This window comes from Oreochromis niloticus, linkage group LG3 (assembly GCF_001858045.2).
Source record: "Oreochromis niloticus isolate F11D_XX linkage group LG3, O_niloticus_UMD_NMBU, whole genome shotgun sequence".
Taxonomy (NCBI): domain Eukaryota; kingdom Metazoa; phylum Chordata; class Actinopteri; order Cichliformes; family Cichlidae; genus Oreochromis; species Oreochromis niloticus.
The window spans coordinates 8,188,333-8,198,870 of record NC_031967.2 but is presented as its reverse complement, the minus strand read 5'-3'; the positions used below and the strand labels follow the sequence as shown (position 1 = coordinate 8,198,870).

The window sequence follows — 10,538 nt, the reverse complement described above, 5'->3', positions numbered from 1 at the left end:
CACTAGCGATGTCGGTCCCAGTTGCTCCTCAATCCTTCCATGGCAGCCCTGGTCAGGTTAGAGAGCCTCAGCAAATTATAATGGACATAATTAATGTGATCAACAATTTTATTTGGAGTTATCCATATTAACACACTTTCAAATCCTCCAGCTATTTGGTCAACTATGCCCAAACCGGAAGGGCAAAACTCCCCCCCACCATACTATTCCGGTTGGACTAGTCCACCACAGTTATGGCAGGTCTGCACAAACAAATACTGCTTGGTGATCATTTAACCAATGATCTACATCCTCCCCATTTAGCTGGTAGCACCTAACAAAACTAATTCACTCACAAGTTTCTAAACAGTGCTTCTGAACACAACTTTAACTTAACAATGTTTATGCTTGGAGTAACCCCACACCTTAACATAACAGCAATTATCAAAAATGCAAATAGCCAGCAAGCATCATATTTCAACATACTGACAACAAACTGATTACACATGAGGCATCCTAGTGTTTTCCATTTACATGTATCTTGGGTTGGGTCTGCAGATGCGACCTGCACGTGTAGTGTATGGTGTCTGGTTCACAATGTTCTGGCCGGGCACCTGCACAGCAGGTTGGGGCTGAGGAGAGGATGTGTTTTGTGAATCTTCGTTTGAGCGTGTGTGTGATTGCGGTGTGAGTGTGGAACTGTCCATTGTAGAATGGTTAGTGTCCTGGCACTCAGGGTCATAGTCATGGAGTGGTGGCGGCGGCGGTTCTGCCACTGGGAGGATGTGCGGCGATTCCTCCTGTAGGTTCTTCCATTGACCTGAATGATGTAGGATCGTGGCTCCTTGCTCTTCCTTTCACAATTCCCAGCTTGTCGTAGCCTTTCTCTGTCTGCACGTGGACCACTTGTCCTTCTTGCAACGACTGTAGCATGCGACTGGACTTATCATACTGACGCTTCAGTCTGAGTCTTTTGTCACGAAGTCGGTCACAGATCTGTCCTGTGTTTTTTGCGATGGGCGCCAACAGCTTGCTGCACACGGAATGCCCACGCGTGTCTGACGAGACATGAGGCGTTCAGCAGGGAGCCTAGTTGTGTGAATGTGTGGGAATGTTTCTAAGGTTTAGGAGGTCAAGAAACACATCGGTTCCATCTCTGTGTGATTTTCCATGAGCAGTTTTGCACTGCGCACCGCTCTCTCTGCAAGACCATTTGACTGTGGAAACTCTGGGCTGCTGGTTAAATGGGTGAAGTCCCATTGCTTTGCGAAATTGATAAACTGTTGACTAGTGTATTGTCTGCCATTGTCAGTGAGGAGCGTGTGCGGTGTGCCATGAACTGAAAAGTGTCTCTTTAGCTTGGAGATGACCTGCTGTGGTCAAGTCACGGAGAAGGTCAATCTCGATCCATCCTGAATAGGAATCTACAAGAACCTGGTATTGTTTTCCATGCCAGGTTGTCAGGAGTTTATTTTTAATAAGACATTCTTCAGGCTGAATAAAGACACTCAGACAGTTAGAATATAATAACAGCGACGTGCACGGGTGAGAACTCTGGCGAGACACACCCTGACTGCAGCCGACAGTTCTTTATTTATAGGTTACATCGCGTATGCAAACACATCACATTTTCTTTAAGCAAGTTCCTCTAAACCAACGGTTGTGTGTGGGTGTGTGTGAGTCAGATGTGTGTATGGCTGTGCACTTTTGAACTCTTGTGGTTTAGGTGTTGCATTTGTTTTCTGCTTAGATAGTTTGTGTTGCAGGGTTCACTGTCAGTTCACATGGCAGTGAAATGGGGAAGTACAGCAAATTTTGTGAAATATATAAACACTTTACAATATGCTTGAAAATTAAAGATAACTAAACAACAAATAAAACACATAAAACATAAAATCTTACAACACAGGTAAAAATGTCAGCGGCCACCGTTGACCATGGGAGGTCTGGAACAGGGTGCAGTTGTAGTGGTTCTCTCTGCTTATGTGTCTTAGTGCTGTTACACACAGTGCAAGAGAGCAGCTCTTCTGTGATGTCTTTTGACATTGCTGGCCAAAAGATGACACTCCTAGCTCTGCGCTTGGTTGCTTCGGTACCTGGATGACCTTTGTGTACGATGTTAATGTACTCTTTGTGCAGTGACTGGGGAATGACAGTTTTGTGGCTTTTCATGATGATCCCATCCTCCATACTGAGTTCATCTCTATATGGAAAAAACAGAGCTAGAGCAGGCTGTACTTGGCTCTCTCTGCTGGGCCATCCTCGCTGGATGACTGTGCTGAGCGCTCGTAGCAGATCATCTTGTGCTGTGTGCTGTCTTAGCTCCTCCAGGTGAGCAGTGGAGATGTAGCTCACTGTCATCACTTGTCGGGGAAAATTCCCAAATAGAAGGCTGCCAAGTAAAACAGAGACACAGTGAGACAATATAATCAATCACATGTACATGGGTGAACGTCTCGAGAGAGAGTCACCCAGTACACTTCTTTATTGCAGGTTATATAGGCATGTAGGTTACACAACAGGGCGGAGGCAGTCTCCGCCTGTTCTCAGAATATAGATTGCTTAACTGACAAATGAATATATCTTGCTAAACATTCTGTCCGTACTATACTAAACGTCTGCTTAAGTGGCACTTTCCGTTCCTCTTTACACAGGAACTTGTCTTCACAGGCATTTGATAAGCATAGGCAAGGCTTCATGTTTATCAGGGTGAATCGTCATTCAGAGTTTACACAATCACAAGCAAAGCATATTTGAATAATAAACAAAATCTTTTCACATCACTTCATAATCAGTGTGTTCAACCGGGCAGTGTGACAGCGGGGCGAGCGGGGCTCTTGAAAGGGTGTCGGCTAGAAACATGTGTTTCCCCTTTTTGTAGACCAGACTCATGTCATAACTCTGTAGTCGCAGTAACATCCTCTGGAGCCGGGCAGGGGCGGCATGGATGGGCTTTTTCATTATGGTCACCAGGGGCTGGTGGTCGGTTTCAATGATTGTTGCTTTGCCATAGACAAAATCTTTGAACTTCGTGCACGCAAACACCACGGCGAGGAGCTCCTTCTCTATCTGAGCATATCGCGTCTCTGTGTCAGTGAGAGCACGCGAGGCGAAGGCTACTGGTCTGCCATTTTGCAAACATGTGGCACCTAGTCCATAGCATGATGCATCACATGTCAGTGTGACTGGCTCCTTGACGTTGTAATACGCCAATACGTGCGAGCTGGAGAGGCATGATTTGAGGTGGTCGAAAGCCTCCTGGTGCTGTGGGAACCAGCACCACACAGTCTCCTTGTGGGTTAGTGTCCTTAGGGTGCGGCAATCTCACTAAGGTTCGGTATGTGTTTCCCAAGGTAATTAACCATACCGAGGAAGCGCTGTAGCAACGTGACATCCGTAGGCACCGGCATTGCTCCTATTGCTGTGGTTTTGGAGGGGTCTGCTTTTAGACCGTCCTTTGTGAAGATGTGGCCCACATATGACACTTGATCTAGGCGAAATTTGCACTTGTCAGGGTTTAACCTGAGTTTGATCTCTCGAGCACGTGTCAGCACTTTCTTCAGGTTGGCATCATGTTCGGCCACTCCGTGTCCTCCAATGATGATGTCATCCATGATGACAGAGCACAGGTAACCGGCAAACAGCTGTTCCATGGAGCGCTGAAACACCTCACTTGCAGAGTTGATGCCAAAGGGCATCCGTAGAAACCTGTATCGCCCAAATGGGGTGCTGAATGTGGTCAGCATTGAGGATTTCTCGTCAAGCCGTATTTGCCAGGAGTTTTTCGCATCTAGCACTAAGAACACTGTCGCTCCTGACATCTGTAATGCCACTTCCTCAACGCTGCGCATTGGGTGATGGGGTCTTTTCAGTGCTGTGTTGAGATCTTTTGGATTTATGCACAGTCTGATCTCATGCTTGTCTTACTTGTGTGCTGCCAGCATTGAGGACACCCAGTCAGTAGGCTCGGTGACTGGTGTTACAACCCCGATGTGTTGCATGCGTTCAAGTTCAGCTTTGACTCTTTCTTGCATCGCGACGGGGATGCGGTGAGCTGGACGGACCACAGGCTGTACATCAGGGTCTAGCATCATTGAGTATGTGACTGGAAATTCCCCCAGTTCGTCACTCAACAGGTCATGGTATTGTGTGAATATGTGCTTTCTGTGCTGATCTGGTGGACCTCAGGGCTCATTTTCACAATGCCCATTGGAGGATGGAGCGATGGTTCCACGGAGCGCTTATTTACACGATGCTGGTCATAAACTATGGAACTCCAAAGTGTTCAAAATTAAATAAATAAATAGGACATGATGAAATAAATAACTATGTGAATAAATAAGACACAGATATGTAATGTGAGAATGATATTGTGAAATAATAGAACACATTTTGAAAAGAAAGGTTATTATTGATAAATATGTTACATTCTTCTATATAAATTTACTTATTATTGTGAAATATTATTTCATAGTCATTATTTTTCACAATAACAGAGCTTATTCCTGAGCCATTTTATTTATTTCCAGCCCTTTTTAATCCAAAATGTCCTTTTTTCACAGTCAGTCTTTATTTCAAAATCCCGTTTTTCCCAATGGCCTATTTATTAATTAAGTGTGCCTATGCCAAGAGGCACACTTATTACTATTCCTTGGATTTATTCTTCTTCTTCTTATTATTATTATTCTCAATCAAATATTAATATTTTAGTGCAAATTTTCCCGCGCTTATCTGCCGCACAGTTTTGAGACAAGGGTTACATATGTTATATCATTTTGTGCGGCTGGATCTCGGCCCATTTCTAGGCCCAAGATTCATCTTTTGGCCCCATAGAAACAGACTTCATTTGTGGTGTGTTGGCTCTCTCTAGTGGTATACCAGGAATAGTGCATCTTGTTCACATTGAACAAGATGCAACCAGAGCAGCCTGGCTCTACAAGTCCGAGTTACTTTCAAAGTATGAGACAAGAAAGGCAGTAGTCCTGCAAATGGACTTGCGAGAAAATATTGTGGATCAACAGAGTTCACTTATCTCCCTCTACAAAGCCCAAGGGTATTGTGGGCGGGCCCTGTCAGATGCAAACTGCAAGGTATTGTTTCTGTATTGGGAAAACAATAGAAATCCAGTGATTGACTAATCCAAAACTTCAAGTTTTTGGTTTTTTTTCTTCTTCCTTTTAGGGGATGTTGCTGTTGGAGAAGGGGTGAAGAGATTCTTCTTCTCAAAGGCAGTTTCTCTAGTACAGTCTGGTTTTCATTTGAATTTTGGTATGTATGTATGAAACTAGACTGGGCACATGTATAGTGGATTAAATAATTTAAATAATGTAATCATGTAAAGAAAATGTGTTTGTTATGTAAATGAGTTAATTGTGTTAAAATTACTGCCTGGATTTCTCATACGCATCATAACCTAGCTGTACTCTTTTCAGGGAACACAGATCTTACAAGACTGTTTGATGGTGAGCCAGAACACTTGACTCCATCCACTTCTCAGACTTTGCTTGAAAGTGATATGTTTTTGGTGGCAGGTAAGAAAGTTATGTACAGAAATAAGAGGAAGAGTAATTTAAAATAATACATATGCAGCACTAAAGGCAACAGCATTACTTCTGTTACATTATCCTAACTGTAACCATAAAGATGAAAAATAGATTGAATACAGTTACAAAACTGTTTGTTTGTACCCCCATGCAATGTTAGGCTAAGTGAATTTATTATGTTTGATCTTAGGAAGAATAATGGGACATTCATTCATTCATGGTGGACCGTGTGTGTCTGGTATAAGTCCTGCAATCATCCATGTCCTTTTTGGTGGCTCACCTGAAACAGCTACAGTTCAGATTGAGGATTGCCCTGATATTGATATCCGCAGCACTATTTAGCTGGTTTGCATTTTTGTACCATTATTTTAAAGAATTACCATCTCACTAAATATTGAATTTAGAGACATGATTGAATAGCCATCAGTACCTACTTTTTTTCCTCTGTCCTAGCTTGATGGCACTGCTGAATTAACAGAACTGGAACGAAGAAATGTTCTCGAGCTAGCCCTGACTTGGGACCTGCCAGGTGTCACACAAACCAATAGAAAGTGGCTGTATGAACGTCTGCTATTCCACGCTGTGAGTACTGACTTACTCTCCCCAATAAATGTACATTTTAAATAGAAAAGCACATCAAACCTTCGGATGTGAATAAGTACATTTTTCATATACATTAAAAAAAAATCTCTTTGGAGGCCATTTGAAATGCTTTTACCAGTACAGTGGATGTTCTTTAAGTATTTAACATTTAAAGTGTGTCACTTTACGGACTCCAACTTCAGTTTTGGTTTGGTCTCACCGTTGTAGGTCATAACACGAACAAGCCGTCAAGTCAAGCAGCTGAGGAAAGGGCTTAAGGAGACCATGGTATGGCAGCTTCTGACAGAAAGATTAGACATCATTCCTCTTTTCTTACCAAGGGAATCAGAGACTGATCCCTGTTGTGAGGTATGGTCAGGTCACATCTTTTAACATCTGAATAGTAAAGGTATTTGGTTAATTTATGAAGGATGCACATTAATTGTTTACACAAAACATCAATATACTATTTTGTATGCTTGGGCTAGTTCAGGGGTCGGCAACCCGGAGCTCCGGAGCCGCATGCGGCTCTTTAGTCCTTATACTGCGGCTCCGCGTGGTTTGGGCAAATAAATTAGAAGTATTTAGCTGAAGTGTATTTTATTTATGTTAGTTCTTTTTAACTCGTAGTTCTAAATTGGAAGATTATTGTGATATTGAAATATAAAAATAAAATTATATTCTATTATTTTTTCATCGCTCAAATAAGAGTCACACTCACGGAAGCCGGTATACCCGCCGAAACGCCGTGCATTTATCGAGACTTTCAACCCCAGATAGGCCAATTATGGATTTTCGGATCCACATTATGTCAGCAGCTGTTCTCCACCGTGAACTATGTTAAAGACGAACACCGTGAGTAAACTGACTTCCTATAGCCCCGATTTGCGGACTCTGTGCGCAGAGGTTCAGGAGCAGAAGTCCCATTGTAAACAAATCACGGCAGACCCAACGATGTTTCCATGAACATGCTTTTGAGCATCTCTTTATTGAGCACTTTTCACACACGGTTGCTGTACGCATACAGCCGGCTGTAGCTTTTCAGCTCACAGCCCGACATACACCACCAACAACACAACAGCACAGATAGCGCAGACGTAAAGGCAGCGGGGCGTGATTGCGGGTGTCGCTCAGGTGCGTCCGCCTCCCCTGCAGCGGCGCTGCAAACCACGCCCCGCCGCACGCATTAACCAGGTAAAATACATATTTAGGCAGAATTTTGCAAATATCTATTTTTCATTTTTCAGCAGCATAGTGCTTTTTTCCAATTATTTTTTAAGAGTCAGGTCAAGGCTCCAACAGCCCAAAGGCGATATAAGAGTGGCGGCTGACAACAGTTTTTGTTTGCTACATGGATCATTTTAGTTCAGGTTGGTGTCTTTCCTTTTTTTATATTTCTTTAAGAGTTCAAAATGTGTTGATTACGTAAATATAATTTAATTTTCTCTGTAGCACTTCATGGATTTCATAAGCAGCACACCTTAGTTGTTCACACAAAGCACAAAGATAAAAAACAATATATACAGTGTTATCTTCATTTTAGATGTCAAAAAGTATTTGCGGCTCCCAGTGTTTTCTTTTGCGTGGAAACCGGGTCCAAGTGGCTCTTTGGGTGTAAAAGGTTGCAGACCCCTGGGCTAGTTGAACAGCTGGGTTACATTTAATAAAAATACACCTGATGTTGCTGACGCTCTTGAGACTACGAGTAAAGACATAAAATGACAAATTAAGCTTATTTTATCTTGTAGCATTTAAGAGAAACATTTATCCAAGGTAAACTGTTTTATGCAGTCTATTCTAGAAAGGATAGTGTGGCCTGCCACAGAAGATGAAGATGAGGAGAAAGAGGAATGCTCTCTTGAGGATAAATGCAGAGTGACAGGCTACCTTCGGTCCTTCATTGAAAATGGTAAGTCTGCTGCTATAGGTATTTTGCTATTGGTTTTCTCTGATTATACTTTGGTAAATTACATACAGTCCAGTGATCTCGGGTCATTAACAAAGTACACTATAGCAGAGGTTCCCAAAGTGTGGGGCCCGCCCCCTAGGGGGGGCGCAGAGCCATTGCAGGGGGGGCGCGGTATGAAAAGGGGAAAAAAAAAAAGAAGAGCGCTTGGACACTGTGGACAGGTTTTTGACGGGGCTCCCACATAAACGCAAAGCAGGAGATGAAGCATCGCCAAATATGTTTCCAAACCAACTTCCTTCCAAGCCAAAGACAGGAAAATATGGTGAAGCATATCTTCCCTTTGGCTTCACCTGCACAAGTGCCAAGGTAGCTCTCCCCTGCAAAATTAGTTTCCCTGCGTCGGGAGCACGCGCTGGGCTCTCCAAATCACGGACAAACAGTATCCCACATTCTTGATTTTTAGTTCACAAACACTTCTTGTAATAACTAACTACTCCTGACATTTTGGACATGTTAGCTCTTTCTGCAGTAAAGTTACAGTGGGATACAAATAATATCAGGCTGATCCTGCCGTAATTTGTTCCCCCGGTTCAAATCACGGACAAACAGTATCCCACAGCTGTTTATCTGTTTAAACCCATTTTGCACAGAGAGACATTTTTTGAAAAATGTATTGATAGCAATGTTGAATATCATTACACAGGAAAAAAAACAACTACACATAAAATAATTACACCGTGACGCCTCTGCCTTTCTAAATGGAGGGACAGTAACTGCGTGTGTGTATGTAAGCGTGTAAAACCTGAAGATAGTCAGATTAACAGTATTTTGTCTCTATCTGCCATTCTGCAATTCATCTCATGTAAACAATAACGTGGCTCACAGAGTGACGTGAAAAGAGGCACATACCTTTGACGTTGCGTGACTAACTCTGTATTCCTCGTCCACACGTAAACGCAAAAAAGGAGTTTTAAATAATCTCCATTTTCGGTGAATCGCAACGCCGTTTACGTGTTGACGAAAAGCCCAAACGCATAGAAACAGCTGAGTTTTCAAAAATACCGGTGTAGGTGTGGACGTAGTGTAAAAGAGTTAGTAGTATATTTTATTACTACCTGTAATTTATTGCCGTTTACTTGTATTTGCTTAATTGTTTAGTAAATGTTTGAGGTGTGAAATAAACCGCAATGGAGTTTGTAAACAAAATATGGGTTTGGAGGATGTGTTTGTGCGGGGGTGGGGGGTTAGGTGGTGGGGGGGCGCGAACATTTTTCTTGTAAAAAAAGGGGGCCTGGCAAAAAAAGTTTGGGAACCACTGCACTATAGTATAATTTTGTTTTTTTATTTGCTCCATACTGCCTCCATGCAATACATAAAAACAGAGTGGTGGCATTTTCAGTTGCACTATAATTGTATGTAGACTACTTTTAGCTTTGTTAACATAAAAATATCTAGAACGGCTGCAACAGCAATTTGAGTGGGGCAAAAATGTCTTGTGCTCTGTATGTAAGTGTTCATCTTTTATGGTATTTCTCCATAAAAGATTCAAAATAATGAATATAGGCTGTCATTATAGCTCAAAACAATGTTCCGTTGTAGCGTCTTGTGCACAACGAAAAGCCCTCTTCAAGTTTTGGACAGGATGGGAAGTCTTGCCAAGAGAAATGACCATGGAAGTGGTCAACAGCAGTCTTCCAAAGTCTTCCACCTGTTTTGAAGTACTACGTCTTCCTGCACACTACTGTCCTATGAGTCATTTCTGATGGACATTGAAGTGTGTCTCAAATCTACTGACTCAGGTTTTGGTCTGGTTTAGGATTGATTTCATAACCACATGGTAAAATTAGACCATTTTTTCTTTCTTGCATTACATTACTGTCCTCAGTGTTCAAAGAAACTGACAATCTAATGAGTTCTAGTTCCTTTAATACACTTGACACTGAAAAAATACACAGTACAGGTGAGCATTTATGGCTTTTTTTTTTTAAATATAAACCTGCAAAGAGTTCAGAAAACAAAATCAGTTGTTCACTGTACATTATAAATTACACAGTATGTTTAGTTTATTCTCGCTACTGGAAAAATGATTTGCTTTAAGATGTTATACTACTGTACTGTGTGCATTGTATTAAATCTGCTGAGAGTTGACATGTACTGTACATCCAAGAAATGAATATCATTAAAGTGACAGCTGTGTAAAACAAATCCTGTTTTATAGCCACTCACTGTTTTGTTTTGTTGAAAATGAAATTGGTTATGCTGTTTTGAGTCAGTATTAGCTACAAAGCCATAGATGTAGAAACTTAAAAAAGGGGTGTGAACATATTGCACCTGCTTACTTTGAAGAGTTAAGGTGTGGTATCAAACATAAGTTTGAGTGACTGAACAGTTTCATAGTAGGTATCCAAAGCTTGACTGAGTGAAACTTTGTTGTTTGGTAGCACAGCAAGCTCTCGTTCATTCAGTGCGCGTGGGAGCTAAATCTCAGGAATGGTGATCTTATTTGATGGGCGGTGATTATGTGG

The 10,538-nt window shown here is 42.0% G+C and overlaps 1 long non-coding RNA gene across 1 annotated transcript; it reads left to right on the top strand.

Annotated features, from left to right (window-relative positions):
• Nucleotides 1-5,648: 5,648 nt before the first annotated feature.
• On the top strand, nt 5,649-6,397 carry LOC112842881 (uncharacterized). The gene is made up of 3 exons (XR_003214920.1): nt 5,649-5,867; nt 5,976-6,104; nt 6,333-6,397. It is a non-coding gene; the product is annotated as an uncharacterized LOC112842881 (long non-coding RNA).
• Nucleotides 6,398-10,538: the final 4,141 nt, after the last annotated feature.